The sequence below is a fragment of the Macaca thibetana genome, chromosome 10 (genome assembly GCF_024542745.1).
Source record: "Macaca thibetana thibetana isolate TM-01 chromosome 10, ASM2454274v1, whole genome shotgun sequence".
NCBI classification, from domain to species: domain Eukaryota; kingdom Metazoa; phylum Chordata; class Mammalia; order Primates; family Cercopithecidae; genus Macaca; species Macaca thibetana.
In genome coordinates this window covers 8515763-8534480 of record NC_065587.1, presented here as the reverse complement: position 1 = coordinate 8534480, position 18718 = coordinate 8515763, and the positions used below count along the sequence as shown (strand labels likewise).

Genomic DNA, 18718 nt, shown 5'->3' with positions numbered 1-18718 from the left:
TGCCTCAGTTTCCTCATAAGAGAAAGGAGGATATTTTTGCCTCAGGGTGGTGTGAGGCTCAAATGGGCCTCTGGAAGTGATAACCTTTCCGAAAGTACAAAAGGCTGTGAGGATTGGGCCCTCTCTCAGCAGCTGCAAACCAGAGGGGCTGCCCTTGATGCCCTGCGGGGACCACACCGCCATCATACACCCATGTCATGGGCAGGAGCAAGGTGCAGTTGAAGGGTATGGATGGGAATCATACAGACCCCAGGCCTGGCCCTCCCAACTGGGAAACCTGTTGGTGGTGCCTCAGTCTCCTACCCTGCAAAACGGGGATGAAAACATCCCGAGCCCAGGGCTGTAGGGCTGAAAAGTGTAATAATAGTGCAATCCCAGGCACCCTGCAGGCACACAGAAGCTGCTACGTGTCCTCCCAACTCTGTTTTCCCTGTCTCTTCCACAGACCCCTGCACTGGAGCCCTGCATATTCACGACAGTCCTCTTCTCCTAGGCACATGGCTTACCCAGAAGCTGGGACTCGAAAGGGTCTCCTTCCTAGAAGAGGTAGTGAGACTCTAGGGGTCTGCATTTTAGAAAAACTTAGAGCAACAGTTATGCCAAAGGAATGAATCACAAATGGTAAAATTTCTGCAAAAGGCAATAGAGAAGGAGGAAGACATGGAGGATAGGTAAGGCTCCTCCTAGGACTTAGAAATCACCATGCAGAGACAGGCAGTAGTGATAGGGTATGTACTATATGGCCAACATTACACCAGGTGCAGGAGCCACAGAACAAGGGCACTCTCCAATGCCGAGAAGGTGCCATCATGGATGAGTGAATGAGTAAGCAGCTGCGGGGATTACAGCACCAAGAACTCTGCCACTGCCCCTCCTGACTGGCCCCCCAGTGGTCAGGGGGCCACCTACCTGGTACCAGGACGGCCCACACAGACATGGCCCTACCTTGTCTAGATCAGCAGCTGCCGGGAATGAGATCCCTGTGGGTGCAGCTGGTAGAAAAAATGGGTTCCCTGGCTGGACTTAACCTTATGGAGGGAGTCTGATGGAGCCAGGCCAAGTGGGGTCCCAGGCCTCAGAGGAATATACAAAAGGAGCTATGGAGGCGGGCCTGGGGGAATGAGGGTTGGAGGAGCGTGGATTCTAGAATCCACACTCCCCACAAAACCACCACGGGGATCAAAGCCCGAGATGATGACCCACGTTCATAGCCATCTCAATTATCACCCATTCCCCAGGGTGTGGAGTGGGCTGTGGGGACAGACAGACCTGTTGCTGCCCTGGCCCAGCAATCCCATTGCTGTCAGGTCCCGTCACCCCCCAATCCCTGCTGAGCCTCAGGCTCCTCATCTGCAAGATGTCACTGGTCATCCCTTTATGAAGAGCCAGGAGCTGCAAGTCCCTGAAAGCTCATAGAGTATCTCCCTCCTCTCCCCACTGTCTGAGCCACAGGTGAAAGCATGGGGCACCCAGGCTGTGGCCCCAAGCCCATGCCCTGCATGCCCAATGCCCAGGCCTCAAGGCCCACATCTGCAGAGCCCAGGAGTAAGGTGCCTTGAGGACGAAGCTGGGTCCTGGGGAGCTGGCTCCGGTACTGGGGGTGGCTCACTGTTCCCTGTCCAGGAATGTTCACGACAACCAGCTTCTTGCAATCTTCCCAGCTCAGGCTCCCCAGCCTGGCTCACACCATCACCATGCTGTGGGCCCTGGACAAGCCTCCAGACTTTTCTGGGCCTCACCTTCCCCACCTGGGAGTGCAGGTACTAATGCCTACCTGTGGGCTGTGTCACATAATATGCCAAGAGCTTCTTCAGTGCCTGGCACTCAGTAGGCCTGCAATAAATGGAGACAGCGGCTGGGATGCAGGTGAACCCCCTGGTGCACAGTAGGGCCTCAATCCAATCCCGCTGACCCCACAGCATGGACAAGGTGAGGTTCTCAAAAGCCTCTGAAAGCCAGAGGTGCCTAGACCTGCCTCATCCAATACAGCACCCTCTCCATGAGTTAGGAAAGGCCCCTGCCCACTGCACTCTCCCATTACCCTCTCAGCCTTCCTTCACTTCACCTTGCTTCCTACTTCACACCACCTCCTCCAGGGGGCGCCTTGATCATCTGCCAGAACGCAACTCACCTTCCTGTGGACATCTCTGGGGCTCTGTTAGGACCCTGGCTCTAACCCTGGATGTCCCTAAGACACCTGAGGCTCACAGCAGCCTCAACAGAATTAATTCATTCCTTCCTTCGTTCCTTCCTTCCTTCCTTCCTTCCTTCCTTCCTCCCTCCCTCCCTCCTTTCTTTCTTTCTCTCTCTCTCTTTCTCTTTCTTTCTTTCTTGACAGAGTCTCGCTTTGTCACCTCAGCTGGAGTGCAGGGGCACAATCTTGGCTCACTGCAACCTCCACCTCCAGGGTTCAAGCAATTCTCCTGCCTTAGCCTCCCAAGTAGCTGGGATTACAGATGTGTGCCGCCACGCCCGGCTCATTTTTGTATTTTTAGCAGAGACAGGGTTTCACCAAGTTGGCCAGGCTGGTCTTGAACTCCTGACTTTAAGTGATCTGCCCGCCTTGGCCTCCCAAAGTGCTGGGGTTAGAGGCGTGAGTCACCACGGCTGGCCAACAGAATTCCCTGCCTCAGGGAACACCTTTGCCCAGGCTGTTCCCGCTGCCTGGACTGCTCTTTCCCGAGATCTGTGCATGACTGCCTCCTTCCTGTCCTTCACTTCTCAGTGCAACGGCAGGTGCTCTGTCTGCTGTGTTCAGAGCTGCGACCTCTGTGCCTAGACAGCACCTGCAACAAGGCAGATACGGGCTCAGCAGGGAGCCCCATTCCTGAGGCTGGGGTTGCCCTATAGGGGCCCCTTGTGGTCACTCCAGGGCAGGGAGAAGACATCTCCACTAACCCAAGGACCCGAAGATAAACTTGGAGGTGATGCGGTGCGTGTCTGGAACTGGCCGGAATCCATCTCTTCCGGATGTGTGCTCTGGGGCAGATGCCTTATGCGAATCGCTTCTGTCATCAGGACACCCGGGGGCTTGACACGGACCAGCTGCTGCTGCCGAGGGACAGGCTGCCAGAGCGCCGATGGGCTCTCAGCGAAATTGATGGCCGTTGTCAGAAAATGATTTCCCCATGGCCATGTCGCAGGCCCTTGGAGGTGCTTGAATCCCAGGCAGCGATGCCTCCTGCGGCAGGCGGGCGGGCGGCCAGGCATGTGGGCAGGCAGCCCACACCTGACCCGGCTGCTTCCCAGAGCTGGGGAGCTGGTAATTACCAGGCGGGAAGAGGAACCCGCAGGTCCTGCACCCAGGAGGCCTGAGGCAAGGGCTGAGGGCTAGCAGGGAGCCTCCCTCTCCCAGGGAGAACAGGGGGTCCTGACCTGCACCCCTTCTGTCTGCTCTGTGCCCACAAGCCCAGTGTTGAGCTGGCACAGTGCAAGCACCTGGTGGATGTCTGCTGAATGAAGGAAGGATGAACTCAAGAAAGCTTCAGAGGACTCTGGAGCAGCATCTGGAGAGGGGACTCAACAATGATAAAGAAGGCAGGGGCATGAAAACCTGGGCTCCAGAACCCGTCCCTCCAGCCCCTACCCAGGGAGGACGGGAGTGGCTGAATGCGGGGAGGTTGCAGAGTGCAAGGCCCTCACAGCCCAGCCTCTTGGCCCAAAGTCTTCAGCTCACACCACGGCAGGATGTTTTTGTTTTAAACTGGCTGTGCCTCCTTTAAAAGTAAGAGGTGGCAGGAAATTGGATCTAATGACACAAAGCCAGTTTTCACACAATTTTTCAGAAACCTGGAATCAAGGAGTGGTCTGGGAGACGCAGGCAGGGGAGGGGGCGGACAGGAGGCTTTGGACACCTCTAGAGATTTCCACAGGACAGTCCTGACAGGGAAGGTTCTGGAACAGCTCAGTCTGTCAGCAATCACCAGCCACCTAATGGCCTGAAGCACTGAAAAGTGGGAGAAGCCAGTGGGGGCCCCAGGGTGTTCACACACCATGCTGGGAAAGCAGGAGAGGCACCCCAGTAGGCTCTGTCTGGGGTCCTCGTGGCAGGTGGGCTGCAGGTGAGGACAGGCTCAGAGAGGAAGGACTCTCTGAAGGACAGGCAGCTTGAAGCTGGGGTATCCAGGCCAGGTGCGCAGGGTAAGAGAGGAAAGGAGGGCAGCCCAGGCAGGTGGAATGGGCTGGACGTAGGCAGGAAGGGCAACATTCACTCCCTTGCCTATTCACTGAACAAACTTTCACTGGTTCTACCTCTGGGCAAGGTCCTGGGCTGACCATGGGGCCAACACTGAGTGAGACTTCCTCACTGAAGCTGGTGTCTTCCGGAAGGTGTGGGCAGTGTCATGAATGAGGGATGCCTAGGGGGCCAGGGAGGGGGGCACATAAGACACCTATCATCCTGGGACAGAGCTGGCCAGAGAGGACTCCCCAGAGGAGGCATCATTAGAGTGGCAGAAGAACCAGGGGTAGCCCAAGTGGAGGAGGCAAGAAAGGTATCCAGGTAGAGGAACAGCAGGAGCAAAGATATAAAGGCAAGGCCAGGCACGGTGGCTCACGCCCGGGGTGGCTCCCAGCACTTTGGGAGGCCAAGGTGGGTGGATCAATTGAGGTCAGGAGTTTGAGACCATCCTGGCCAACATGGTGAAATCCCATCTCTATTAAAAATACAAAAAATTAGCTGGGCGTGGTGGTCTATGCCTGTAATCCAGGTTACTTGGGAGGCTGAATCAGGAGAATCACTTGAACCCAGGAGGCGGTGGTTGTAGTGAGCTGGGATCGCGCCACTGCACTCCAGCCTGGGTAACAGAACAAGACTCTGTCTCAAAAAAAAAAAATAAAGATTTAAAGACAAGAGGCCACATCAAGGCGGGGTTTGGACTTTATCTGAGCACCAGGGAGCCCTAGCAGCTTCTGAGAAAGAAGGGATCCAGGCAGGTTTGCAGGCCAGGAAAGTCACCAGGAACAAATGGAATAAAGACTGCAAAGTGCTTGCACGCTTCCAGGGCCGGAGTGATGAGAAGATGCTCCCAAACGGTGACCCTGTGAAAATGTGACACCCAAAAGAGCACTAGCGTGGGAGTCTGCTCAGTTCTGTCCCCTGGACCTTCACTGCACCCATGCAGCAGGGGCACATCATGCATACTCAAGGAGACAGACTGGCCCACAAGTTAATCTGTCAGAGGCAGGAGGGTCAGAGCAGGGCAAGGTGGGCAGAGGCTCCTCCACCACCCGCCAGGTTCAAGCGATTCTCCTGTCTCAGCCTCCTGAGTAGCTGAGACTACAGGTATGCACCACCATGCCTGGCTAATTTTTGTACTTTTAGCAGAGACAGGGTTTCAGCATGTTGGCCAGGCTGGTCTTGAACTCCTGACTTCAAGTGATCTGCCTTCTTCGGCCTCCCAAAGTGCTAGGATTACAGGCGTGAGCCACCGCACGCTGCTGGCCCACCTTTTCTTTCTGAAGCCAGGATCTGAACACATCACTTCCCTGCTCAAGCGCCACCGATAGCTCCCTCTGCCTCCTGGATCACAAACTCTTTGACCTGCAGCCCCTCTGAAGCTGACACTGGCAGAACTATCTGGTCTCATCTCCACCACTTTACTCCAGCCAAGTGTCACCCTTTCCCCAATTGCCAGGCATCTTTTCCCGCCTCCGAGCCTCTGTGCCCACTGCTTTTCTCTTCCCGGAATGCCCTTCCTTACCCCCTTCGCTGCCAAGTGGACTCTGGCATGCCCTTAAGGCATCTTCAACAGTCTCATGTCCTCAACACTCTTCCCAGACACCCCAAATCCCCCAGAGAGCACTGGCGACACTATCTGTCTGCCTCCCCTGCAGACTGAGCGCTCTGTGTGCTTGGCCATGTCTGACTCACCCCACCTTCCCCGCCCGCCCTCACTCGGCACACCCTCAGCATTTGCTGAAATGAATAAATTATCTCATTTAGCCACAGAGCACTCCCAGCTTGAATGTCGGAGGTTCAGCCAAGAGCCCTAGCGTGGAAATCACCACGCTGAAGGTGGCAATATTTCACCTCGCCCAGAAATTTACTGCAAGTTCTCAAGTCTCCCCAGAGCGTGTGTTTGTGTGTGTGTGTGGTGGGGAAGGAGGGGCGGCGCTGGGTGACCAAGCTTCGATTTAAACACAGATGACGAATAAACCTCGTCCTCCTCCCACTATGTCTGGCCCACCAAGCCCACCTAGGCCCTTCCCCAGTGTCACCTCATTAACCACTCAATACCTGGTACATGGGCAGAGAAAAATACCCCCATCTCACCAAGGTGGAAACTGAGGCTTGGAGAGGCCAAGTGACTGGCCCAAGGCTCTGCTCCTGCATCCCGGCTGGGGGCTGGGGGGGTTGGGGGTAGACTTAGCCGCAGGACAGCGGGAGGGTGCAGGTTCTGTGGGCCTTTCCCACGTCCAGCAGTGGGGAGGGTGGAGGAAGGGAGCTGAAGTGGGCACAGGGCGATCCCTCCCTCACAGTGCTACAGAGAAAAATGGCAGCCAGCCAGCAGGGCCCAATTAGGTAGCCAGCTTCAAAGGCACCCATGAGCCAATAGGAGCCAGATACCACTAGAGCCCAGGCGGGGCACCCTCCTGGCTGCCTGCCGTGCATGCCTGTCCATCCCCTGGCAGCCCCATTGGCCACACTCCCAGAGCCCTATGGGGCAGGCAGGCCCAGGCCCACCCGTGCCCAGGGCAGCCTGGACCTTGACCCCACAAGCACCCCCAGCCCGCTTACCTGCCAGAGGCCCTGGCCATGGCCACAGGCCCCACTGGGGCATCCCAGGCCCTGCCCTGCTCGCCAGGTATGATTTGCATATGCTAATTAGCCGAACATCTCTTGCTCCCCTTGGAGCCAGCTTGTTTGGGGAACGGCTGGATCTGGCTATACCTGTACCATGCTGATGTCACGCCGAGCTATTTCCAGCCCAGTTGCCATGGAAACCACAAGGCCTCAGCTCCAGTTAGGAGTTCAATATATAATTTACTTACTTCCCCATCCCCCCAGCCCCACCCCAAAGAGACTGGGGCGTACAGGGGAACAATTGGCTAAAATATACAATAACACCCTCCACTTCCCTCGCGGCCTGTGAGAGGAGAGGGGAGGAGGAGGAGGGAGGAGTGCGGCGCAGCGGAACGGTAAATTCATTTCGGAAGAAGGGGGGGATGGCAGGGAGGAGAGAAGAGCTTTCCTCATTAAGACGAAGAACAGAGGCTGGCACTCAGGGATGATTCCAGAGAGCAGGCCCGGGCCGGGCAGGAGTCAGGATGCTGCCCTCTGCCCAGTGAGCCCTAGCACTGCCCAGCCAAGTCTTCATCAGGGACCACGAGTAAGGGATGACTCCAGGCCCCCAGTCACCAGGCTGCAAGTGACCTGGGGTTTCTGTGGAAGCCCAGGGCTTGTGAGGGCACTGCTGTCTCAGCTGGCACTGCTCTGGTACTTCCAGACACAGGGATGCCATCAGGGCCTGCTGTTGATAAGCAGGTCCCAGTATGGGGGTGGGGGCACTGGCCACCTCCAGGTGGGTGTCCGGGGTGCTCCTGATTGACCCTGTGGCCTGCTGAGGCCTGGGGCCATGAAATCAGCCAGCGGTGGCACCTGCCCAACGGGGCTTAGGGCCCTGGTACTGCCCTGACCTGAGATCACTCCAGCTCTGTTCTAAAAGCATTCTCTGACACCTGCTCCGTGCCACACCTTGTAAGGGGTACTGGGGGCATGAGAGGACTCAGACACAGCCCCACATGCAGGGAACATTCAGGCTGGCCATGGGAGGGCAGATATGGTGCTATGAGGACACTAAGGAGGTATGTGACCATCACAGGTAAAGTCTAGGAAGATTTCCTGGAGGAGGTGCTGACCAGAGCTAAGGCTTGAAGGATGAAGACTTGGCTGGGGGCTGGGGGAGGACATTCCAAGCAGCACGTACTGCATGGAGAAGAGTATTCCTCTGGCCCTGCCCTTCCACTCCACAGGCATGGGGATCTGGGGGCCAGTCCACCTGCCGCTGCTCTAAACTCCCTAAGTGCTCCAAGCAACCCTGGCCCCGCTCCTGCCTGGGCAGCCATGGAAGGCCACGGGGGCTCTCGTCGTGTGTGTTGGGGAGACAGGGGACCTCATCCCAGGCTTCTCTCCCCAGACCTCCCCTGCCTCCTGAGCCTAGCCAGCAGGGCTCTGGGCAAGCCATTTCACTTCGGATCTTCAGTTCCCTCCCAGTAAAATAGGACATTATTTGAGCCCACAGAATCAAATGAGGCAGCAAGTAGTCAACGGGCAGGGTTTTCACTTCTACCAGCGCTGGAACTTTGCAACCAGGATTCCTAACCCCCCATGAGTATCAGGATCCCCATTTCCCAGATGAAGAAACTGAGGACAAATAAACAACTAAACGACATGTCAGGGCTGACTCTGGGCCCTTCTTCACACCCTGCAGCGGCCTGGATGAACTCCACAGTGGACAGGTGAGGAGTTCAGGGAAGCCAGCTGGGAGTCCTGGGTTTCCCACCCCAGAGCAGGGCTGTGCTGCAGCTGTGTCATTGGATCCCCTTACCCCTACCTGCAAGGCCTTTCCCAGGAAGTCTCCTCCCTCCCACCCCAGCACCTGGGCTCTCCCAGCCCTGAGCCCCCGGATCCTGCCCCACTGCTCTACTCCAAGCTCTACCCCAAGGCTCTGCTCTGCTGTTTCCCATCTTCCCTCCATTCCCACCACTGCCACCTCGGTTCAGGAGCAAGATGAAGAAGCACAGTGAGCCCCTACTTTCACTTTCGAGATTGCCCCCTCCTCGACCTCTCCGCCTTCTCCGCTTCCATTCTCACCCCTGCTCACTCTACTCTAGTCACACCGCCTTCTGGCTGTTTCTCAAAATTACCAGCCTCCTTTGGGCCTCTGGACCCTTGCAGGTTCTGTTCTGCCCACCTAAAATGTCCTTCCCAGAGAGCCATGGAATGCAGCAGTGACAGCAGGCAGGATAGAGCCGTACAGCCTGGGTCTGATGCGTTGCCACTTAGCAGCTGTGGACCTTAGGCGTCACCGGTGAAATGGGCATGATGACCCTCAGGGCCTCATTGTGTCGATTCACACACAAGGGTTGGACACCAGCCCCTTTTCTCCTTCAGGTCTCTGCCTCAGTGTGCCCTTCCTCCACCTCAACCCCCACCGCCAGCCCTTCCTCTCATGGCCGATCCAGTCCCCGGCCTGCACTGGGGATTTATTTGTCCATCAAGTGAACATCCCTCTCCCCTAGCACTTCATCTCCAGGAGAATAGAGCACAGTCAGTTGCATTCCTGCTGTATCTCCAGGCTGTGTACACAGCAGGTGCTCAACACGTGTGTGGGGACTGATGTGGGGATGAATGCACCTGGCAGTGCATAAATGAACAAAAGACACGTGACCCACAGGCCTCCCTGGAGCTCCAGAGTCATCCCAAGCTGGGAATCCCTGTTTATCAGCCAAATGGCTGCATCTGCAACTTTGCCAGGGGCGGCAGAGGGGACTCAGCTACCGTGAACACCTGGCTGGCAGGAAATGCCTCTCATGAGGGACCCACCAGAGATGGGGGCCCCCAGATCAGCTCCCAGCGCCAGGAACACTCACAGCTGTGTTTGTCCACAGGCATGGCCATTCCCACTCCACCACCGCCCAGTAATGTACACACAGTCTCCCAGGAAACTGCAAAAAATGAGTTAATATAACATTATGGCTGAGAATTTAAATACATAGGAGTCAGGCAGCGCAGACTTACAGTTCCCCAAGCAACTATAAAAGCCGTGCAAGCAATTCAGGAGCAAGGGCTGGGAGCAGATTTAAGGCCTTCTTGGCCAGAGGTAGACCTGGGGGCTGCCATACCCTGACCGCTCAGTGACGGACAGAGGCTCCAGACAGGCGGCACTTCAGAGCATGAGAGAATGCCTGCCACCAGGGACAGGCAACGCAGGCCATGTGGCTCACTGGACACAGCCCCTCTGGGGAACACAAGGGTGGCCCCAGCAGGGACTGGAAGGAAGAAGCCTGCCCCATGGCCAGCTCTGTGAGCCAGGCGCCAGCTCCACTCACACGCCTGCTTCCCGGCTCCTGCGGCCAGGTCACCCTAAGGGCCCAGGACCCCATATGCAGCTCTACACCCCTGTCCACTCTTCTGCAGAGGCATGGCTCACAGGGAAGCTTTCCAGGGCTCCTGTCCTCTATTCGACAAAAGGGACTCCTTTTTACTTTTTTTTTTTTTTTTTTTTTTTGAGACGGAGTCTTGCTCTGCCGCCCAGGCTGGAGTGCAGTGGCCGGATCTCAGCTCACTGCAAGCTCCGCCTCCCGGGTTCACGCCATTCTCCTGCCTCAGCCTCCCGAGTAGCTGGGACTACAGGTGCCCGCCACCTCGCCCGGCTAGTTTTCTGTATTTTTTAGTAGAGACGGGGTTTCACTGTGTTAGCCAGGATGGTCTCGATCTCCTGACCTCGTGATCCGCCCGTCTCGGCCTCCCAAAGTGCTGGGATTACAGGCTTGAGCCACCGGGGACTCCTTTTTACAATTACCATTGTAATTCCCTGCTGTGTTCACACCCCAACTCCACGCTCAGGAGCCTTGCAACCTACAACTAGCAAATTGCTGGTTCGCTGGGTACTCAGCTTCTTCATGTAAAATAGGAGGACTAGCCTGGGCGCGGTGACTCACACCTATAATCCCAGCACTTTGGAAGGTGGAGGTGGGCCGATCACTTGAGGTCAAGAGTTTGAGACCAGCCTGGCCAACATGGTGAAACCCCGTCTCTACTAAAAATACAAAAATTAGCCAGGCATGGTGGCAAACACTTGTAATCCCAGCTACTCAGGAGGCTGAGGCATGAGAATTGCTTGAACCCGGGAGGCAGAGGTTGCAGTGAGCTGAGATCACATCACTGCACTCCAGCCTGGGTGACAAAGCGAGACTCCATCTTTAAAAAAAAAAAAAAAGGCCAGGCGCGGTGGCTCAAGCCTGTAATCCCAGCACTTTGGGAGGCTGAGATGGGCGGATCACGAGGTCAGGAGATCGAGACCATCCTGGCTAACACAGTGAAACCCCGTCTCTACTAAAAAAAAATACAAAAAAACTAGCCGGGTGAGGTGGCGGGAGCCTGTAGTCCCAGCTACTCGGGAGGCTGAGGCAGAAGAATGGCGTAAACCTGGGAGGCGGAGCTTGCAGTGAGCTGAGATCCGGCCACTGCACTCCAGCCTGGGCAACAGAGCGAGACTCCGTCTCAAAAAAAAAAAGATAATAAAAATAAAAATGTAGGGAGACTAACACCTACCTCACAGGCCTGGGACAATGAGATGAATTCATACATGTAAAATATTTGGAACAAGGCCCAGCACTCAGCAATTGCTCAATAAATATGAGCAGGTATTACGGCTGCTGTTATTAATATTGCTATTGTTCTTGTTCTTCCTTTCTCATTCAAAAAGAATCCGAGGAAACACAAAACAGGCAGTGGCACTTAAGGGAGGCAGAGAGAATAAAGAATTCATTTGGCCGGGCACGGTGGCTCAAGCCTGTAATCCCAGCACTTTGGGAGGCCGAGACGGGTGGATCACGAGGTCAGGAGATCGAGACCATCCTGGCTAACACGGTGAAACCCCGTCTCTACTAAAAATACAAAAAAAAACTAGCCGGGCGAGGTGGCGGGCGCCTGTAGTCCCAGCTACTCGGGAGGCTGAGGCAGGAGAATGGCGTGAACCCGGGAGGCGGAGCTTGCAGTGAGCTGAGATCCAGCCACTGCACTTCAGCCTGGGCGACAGAGCGAGACTCCGTCTCAAAAAAAAAAAAAAAAAAAAAGAATTCATTCATTCATTCGTTCGCTCGGTAAAGATTTACTGAGGGCTTGCTGTGCGGGCCTGGAGGGGCAGCTGTGAACACTCAGAAGATGTATAAGAGGACCCTGGGGAGTGAGCCCAGCACGCACCACAAGGGCCTTTCCGAGGCTCGCTGCCAATCTGGCTCAGGCTTCCCGGCAGCCGTCAGAGAGAGAAGGGGTCTGCTGGAAGTCGTCAGAGCCACAGACAGGGCCCTTCCTCAAGATCACACGTCAGCAGTGAAGGTCCAGGGTCTCCCTGGGGAGGAGCTCCCGTGGAGGAGGCAGGGCCTGAACTGCGCTGAGAAAGGCTGCGCCGAGGAGAGGAAGGATGTTGGTTCATTCACCGGCTCAGCATTTGTTAGGCATGGAGTGTGTGGCCAGCAGGAAGGTTCCTAACACACCAGTGCTGAGTGACCAAAGGAGTGTGAGTGAGTGAGTGAGTGAGTAAGCACCTGAGTGAGTGCCTGAGTAAATGAATGAGTGCCTGAGGGAACGAATGAGTGTCTGAGGGAATGAATGAGTGCCTGAGTAAATGAATCAGGGCCTGAGTAAATGAATGAGTGCCTGAGGGAATGAATGAGTGCCTGAGGGAATGAACGTGCCTCCTGGCAGTGGGAAGCCTCGCCATCCCCAGGCTCAGGTCTGGATCACTCACCTGGCTGTTTTCTTTTTCATTTTTTTTTTTTTTTTTTTTGAGATGGAGTTTCACTCTTGATGCCCAGGCTGGAGTGCAATGGTGCGATCTCAGCTCACTGCAACCTCCACCTCCCAAGTTCAAGTGATTCTCCTGCCTCAGCCTCCCAAGTAGCTGGGATTACAGGTGCCTGCCACCACGCCTGGCTAATTTTGTATTTTTAGTAGAGACGGGGTTTCTCCATGTTGGTCAGGCTGGTCTCAAACTCCCAACCTCAGGTGACCCACCTCAGCCTCCCAAAGTGTTGAGATTACAGGTGTGATCCACCGCACCTGGCCCACCTGGCTGTTTCCTTTGGCCTCTTGTTCAGAGGCCAAAGCCCTCACTAGACAACCCACTCCAGAACCCAAGTCTGGAAGGGTCTGAGCCTCGTGGAAGGGCAGGTGGGATGGCAGGGTGGCACTGGCAGCCAGGGCCAGCGTGGGGGGGCCACTCAGATAGCAGCGACTGGATTCCAAGGACAGACCCAGGAGCTGGGGGACCGGGTTTGAATCCCAGCTTGGAGCCTTTGTTTCCTCATCTGTAAAACGGGGATGACAACTGTACCTACTTTCCAAGGCTGTGAGGATTAAATGGTAGCGTGAGCTGTTGCGGTGGTGGAGGTGGTGGTGGTGGTTGTGGTGATAGCGGTGGTTGTGGTGGCGGCAGTGGCGGTGGTGGCGGCGGTAGTGGTGGTGGTGATGGGGGTGGTGGTGGTGATGGTGATGGTAATGGAGGTGGTGGTGGTGGTGGTGGTGGTGATGGAGGTGGCAGTGGTGGTGGTGGTGGTGGTGGTGGTGGCGGTGGTGGTGGTGGTGATGCAGGTGGTGATGGTGGTGATGATGGTGGTGGCGGTGATAGAGGTGGTGGTGATGGTGGTGATGGAGGTGGTGGTGGCGGTGGTGATGGTGATGGAGGTGGTGGTGATGGTGGTGGAGGTGGTGGTGATGGTGGTGATGGTGATGGAGGTGGTGGTGATGGAGGTGGTGGTGGTGATGGTGGTGGAGGTGGTGGTGATGGTGGTGGTGGTGATGGAGATGGTGGTGGTGATGGTGATGGAGGTGGTGGTGGTGGTGGTGGTGGTGGTGGTGATGGAGGTGGTGGTGGTGGTGGTGATGGTGGAGGTGGTGGTGGTGGTGGTGGTGGTGGTGGCGGTGGTGGTGGTGATGGTGATGGAGGTGGTGGTGATGGTGGTGGTGGTGATGGAGGTGGTGGTGGTGGTGGTGGTGGTGATGGAGGTGGTGGTGGTGATGGTGGTGGTGGTGATGGAGGTTATGGTGGTGATGGTGATGGTGGTTGTGGTGGAGGTGGTAATGATGGTGATGATGGTGGTTATTATTATTGGAAGGGAACGGGATCAAGGGAAAGTGTGTGGGAGGGAAGAGAGATGAATAAACCAGTGAGGGTAAAAGGTAAACATTAATTAATTTCACTAGGCCTGATAAGACTTGAGAGAAATGGAAACTGGGAGACAAACAGAAGTAGTGATAGCAGAAATAACCTCCACATTCAAGAAAATAATCCCCACCATCCAAGAAAAAATAATCTCCATCATTTAAGAAAATAATCTCCACCATCGGAGAAAATAATCTCCACCATTCGAGAAAATGATCCCCGCCATTGGAGAAAATAACCTCCACCATTAGAGAAAATAATCCCCACCATTCGAGAAAATGATCCCCGCCATTGGAGAAAATAATCTCCGCCATCCGAGAAAATAATCCCCACCATCCGAGAAAATAACCTCCACCATTAGATAAAATAATCCCCACCATTCGAGAAAATGATCCCTGCCATTGGAGAAAATAATCTCCACCATCCGAGAAAATAATCCCCACCATCCAAGAAAAAATAATCTCCATCATTTAAGAAAATAATCTCCACCATCGGAGAAAATAATCTCCACCACTCGAGAAAATAATCTCCATCATCCGAGAAAATAATCTCCACCATTCGAGAAAATAGTCTCCATCATCCGAGAAAATAATCTCCATCATCCGAGAAAATAATCCCCACCACTTGAGAAAAAATAATCTCCACCATTTAAGAAAATAATCCCCACCATTTGCTCTGAATGGTGTGGTTTGCTAATGTCCTTTTACAGCCACTGTCTCAGCTGATCTCCCAGCAGCCTGGGGAGTCTCATTATCTCCATCCTGCAGGTGAGGACCCAGAGCCCAGAGGGAATACAAGGCACGTGGGGAATACGGCCTGCCTCAGGTCTGTGGACAAGGAGAGGCCAGAAAAAGCCAGGCTCGGATGCCTCGTCCCAAAACTGGGTTCTCCCCTTGGCCCTCGCCTGGTGCCTGAGGGTGCAGACCCGGACGCTCCCTCTTTGTCTTCCTGCCCTGCTCGGACTCAGGAAACCGCTGAATGTATGGGCAGGTGGGAGTACGCTGAGCTCTCTGCCGGCAGCCCCAACTCCAGATGCCTCTCCGTGCTCAGGCTGCTGGGCCAGCGCCCCGCTAACCAGAGCTCTGCTCCTCTGGGCCTCCTCCCGACTGGGCACAGACACTCTATGGTGCTGGAGCCGCCGCCTCTGTGTGCCCCTGGATATTCTGGCACCGGGCCAGGCGAGGAAATGTTCCTCCCCGGGAAGCCCAGGGCGGCAGCAGCCACCCCCAGGCTGGCTCTGAGAGGCAAAACCTCCAGGAAAAGTGCCTCTGCCCAGTGGCCTCCACTCAGCCTCTCCTCACCTCAACAGATGGGGCCCCCGGGGGCCAGGCCCACGTGACTGTCGCAGCAAGACCACCCTTTCCTGCCCAGTAAACCCTGATTTCCTCTCCCAAGAGGCAGGACTGGCACCGGCCCAAGCAGTACTCATGCACACGGTGGCAAGTCACACCAGCTCGAGGGGAGGGGAAGCCATGAGACTTCACCCAATTCTGCCCAGGTCCGTGTAGTGAGCCCTTCGGCCTGCGCATCGTGCCAGGCGTCCCAGGTAGGCAGGACAAAGGGAGGCCCTCAAGGAGCTCACAGTCCAGAAGCTGGGCTGCACCCAAAGATGGCACCCTGAGGCTACAAAGGACAGGGAACCGTCACCTGCCAGAGCTGGGAAGTGGAAGCCGTGAGGAGCAAGACACCGTGTTTCCGAGCCCCATTCTGCAGCCGACTTGCCTGGAGCCAGCACGCCTCTCTGAGGTTCGGCTTCTCATGCTGAAAGTGGGGATCAGCGCCCTAGCTCACAGGGTTGGCGGGGTTCAGAGGCACAGGCACTGCTATTATTGCTGTCCTCAGGTGAGTAAGCCATGGCTTCTCCCGGGCACCAGCATCTGTCTTGCTCTGGTTATTGTCACAGGACATCTGGCCTGTGACGTGCTTCCAACTCCCTGCTCTTCAATCTAGGGCAGGCATTTGTGCCCAGCTAACGGATGCCAGGTTCTGGGTAAGGATGGGGGCCACCAGCGAGAGCCCTGGACTCAAAGCCTCAGGGAGCCAGGTAGCAGGCTCAGCCCTGCCATTTAGCCAGGCCACCCAAGGCTAGCACATCACCCCTCTGGGCCTCAGTTTCCTCGTCTATAAAACCATAACTGTAGTGTGGACAGAACCTTTACACTGGCAAAGAGCTGTCCTGTCCTCTCTCTTAGGGGGTTCCACCAGAGCAGCATCAACCTTGCTCATCTTCAAAAGAAGAGCCCAGAGAGGGCCACACCTGCCTGATGTCACACAGCCAGGTGAGTCCAGAGCCAGAGCGCTGGGCACAAGCACCCTGCTCTGCAGTAGCCACTCGGCCACTTAATCCTTTCCCAAGCATTTCGGGAATGCCTTTTATGGTGAGAAAAGGGCAGATCTTTCTCCACGGCGTGACACGATCTGGCAACAGATCAGGAAGGAGAATGATCACGTATTCAATGATGACTGTGTGCCAGGCACTTCTCCAAGAGACTCTAACCCTCGCGGCAACCATGAGGTGAGGGGTTATATCCCAGCTTGGAGGGGAGGGGGCAGAGGCACTGGGTGCCCACAGAGATAAGCCGGGGTTTACCCCAGGGCTGACTCTGGAGGCTGGCACTGAGGTAGAGGGGCCATGGCAATGCCCTTGGCACAGGAGCTAAGAATGCTGCTAGATCCAACTCTTCCTGAATATATCCCCAGGTGGGGAGAGGCCACGTGCTGAAGGAACAGAAGGCGGAGCGGTGGGCACCTGCCATGGCCCTCAGAAGACCCTGCTGAGGGAAGGCACCTCTGACCTTGGCCATGAACTCCCCCTCCCCCAACCTGCCAATGAGATAGAAACCAGAGGTACAGGGCACAGGCCTCTCCACCAACCTGCAGCTGGGCCCGAAGGGTGAGTGGGAACCCCAGGAAATGGGACAGGAGACACGGCTCACTCATTTCCCACGTGAGGGGGAGGGCACCTCGAATAGACACTTCACATACATTCCCACAATGAGTCCTCACGTGCAGGCTTTGATGGGACAGTGAGCCCATTTTATAGATGAGAAAACCGAGGCTCAGAGATGGCACCCTCCTTACCTGAGACTGAAAGCAGAAGAAGAGGTGGAGCTGGGCTGTGAACCCTGAGACTTCTAGGTCTGGGGCTCCGAGGACATTCCAGATTCACAAAATCCAAAAGTCCATGTCTGACATCTCATGTGACTTCTCGCAGAGGGCCCAGCTCATCAGGTACCACACCCCCGCCCTCAGACCCTCTTGCTCAAAAAACACAGGTTGCCTTCCCCAGCCTCAAATTATAGCAGGGCCTTTGCACAGGCTTTCTCTTAGCCTTGCACACTGTTCCCTGCTTCCTCATTTAATTCCTACCTCTGTCCCATCATAGCTCTGGGCCTCCTCCTCCAGGAAGCCTCCCTGACCTCCTTCAGTCTTCACAGCCCTTGTGTCAGCTGTGATGTTACTTTCACCTCCATGAGCATCTGATCTGCCATTACTATTGTCAGGTCAGGACTTGTCTTCTCTCAACTGAACGAATGCACCTTCTCCACCCACCCTCCCAGGCTCAGCCATGCAGGGGGCATGAGCTGCTCTCTCTGCAGGAGAACCACATGTCTCTAGCTATTCTGCCCACTTGTCCACTCCAGCCAGACTGGACACAGCCTCTGCAGGGCCCAGCTCTCCGGAACATATTTCCAGCAAATAAGCAGCCCCTGTGGGGCGTCCTGTGGGTTTCCCCGAGGCAAGACGGGATGGGTGCTCTCAGGGTCCAGGCACGTGGCTCCGAGGTCTAAGCCCACTGAGGGCGTGTGTGGAGGCAGCTCAGCTCTAAGGCTCCAGCAGTCCCCAATCCCACAGGGCTCAAGCACAGTTCCCGTGAACCTGGCCTGGTCCCCCGTCCAACCCCCTTCCCACCTTCATCTCTTGGTTGCAGGTCCAGGCTCTAGCTTCAGACCACCCAGGATCAAATGCCAGCTCATCCACTCCCCCATGCCCTGAGCAAGTCACTTAACTTCTCTGTGCCTCCGTTTCCTGGTCTATAAAATGGGGAGAACCACACCACCTCACAGGGTTGTGGGTAGAGTCAAGGGGATCACACATGTGAAATGCTTAATCCAGGTGCTGGCACACAGTCAGGGCTCAGTACCCCTTCGGGAATGTCAGTGTTCACTCGTTCACTAAACCCCTTTGCTAAGGCCTGCCCCAGACCAGGGGAAAGACCCTACCCCAGGTCTTAGCCAGGGAAGGGCATCCCAGGTGAACATCACAGGCTGGGACAGGGCAAGCCTCAAGCATCCTGGTGCTCTCTCCAGCCTCGTGCCTCCCTGTCCACTGTGTGGGAAGCCTGAGACGCCCGAACCACATGACCCCAGGCCCAGGCCGGCTGGGGCCTGCTCTGTCCACACGGGTCTCCTAGCATCCCCCAGCTCACTCTGCAGCCCCGTTTGTTCATTTCATTTCCCCACTCCCTCTCTGAGCCAGGACAGAGACTGGTGGGGTCTCCAAGAGCCCGGGAGAGAATCTGATAAACCATTCTCTTCCAGGACCAGCACCGTCTCGGGCAGGCGGCAGTGCAGTCACACCAAGCAGTGATAAGGAGGCAGCAGAGCAGAGGGAATTCCTCCCTTCCCGCAGCAAGGCCAGAAACCATCCTCATCCCCAGCACACAGGCTGCCAAGGGCTGCTTCCGTCTGCCCAGCTATAGGGGTGAGCACCTGGCGAGTCTGGCGTCCAGCCTGAACGCACCTGCCAGGAGAATGGCCACAGGACAAATGGCCACGTAGGACTCAGGGCCTCACACTCACCTCTGCAGGAGGAAGAGACCACGGATA

General features: G+C 55.9%; 2 protein-coding genes across 30 annotated transcripts in view; both read right to left on the bottom strand.

Annotated features, from left to right (window-relative positions):
- NDUFA6 (NADH:ubiquinone oxidoreductase subunit A6) overlaps nt 1-18718 on the bottom strand; it is a 321526-nt gene that overhangs the window by 220149 nt on the left and 82659 nt on the right. Inside the window, exon 1 of one of the 29 annotated variants that reach the window (XM_050806054.1) lies at nt 17779-17782. The exons of 24 other annotated variants lie outside the window; for them this stretch is intronic. The gene's annotated coding sequence lies outside the window, so the exon portion shown is untranslated. Of the gene's footprint in view, nt 1-7001; nt 7007-8621; nt 8626-9149; nt 9154-17128; nt 17133-17778; nt 17783-18718 lie in introns of those variants that run through there. 4 more of the 29 variants (XM_050806038.1, XM_050806056.1, XM_050806070.1 and 1 more) reach the window with 4 other exon arrangements.
- Nucleotides 1-18718, bottom strand: part of TCF20 (transcription factor 20) — a 185598-nt gene that overhangs the window by 152441 nt on the left and 14439 nt on the right. The gene's annotated exons all lie outside the window — the stretch shown is intronic.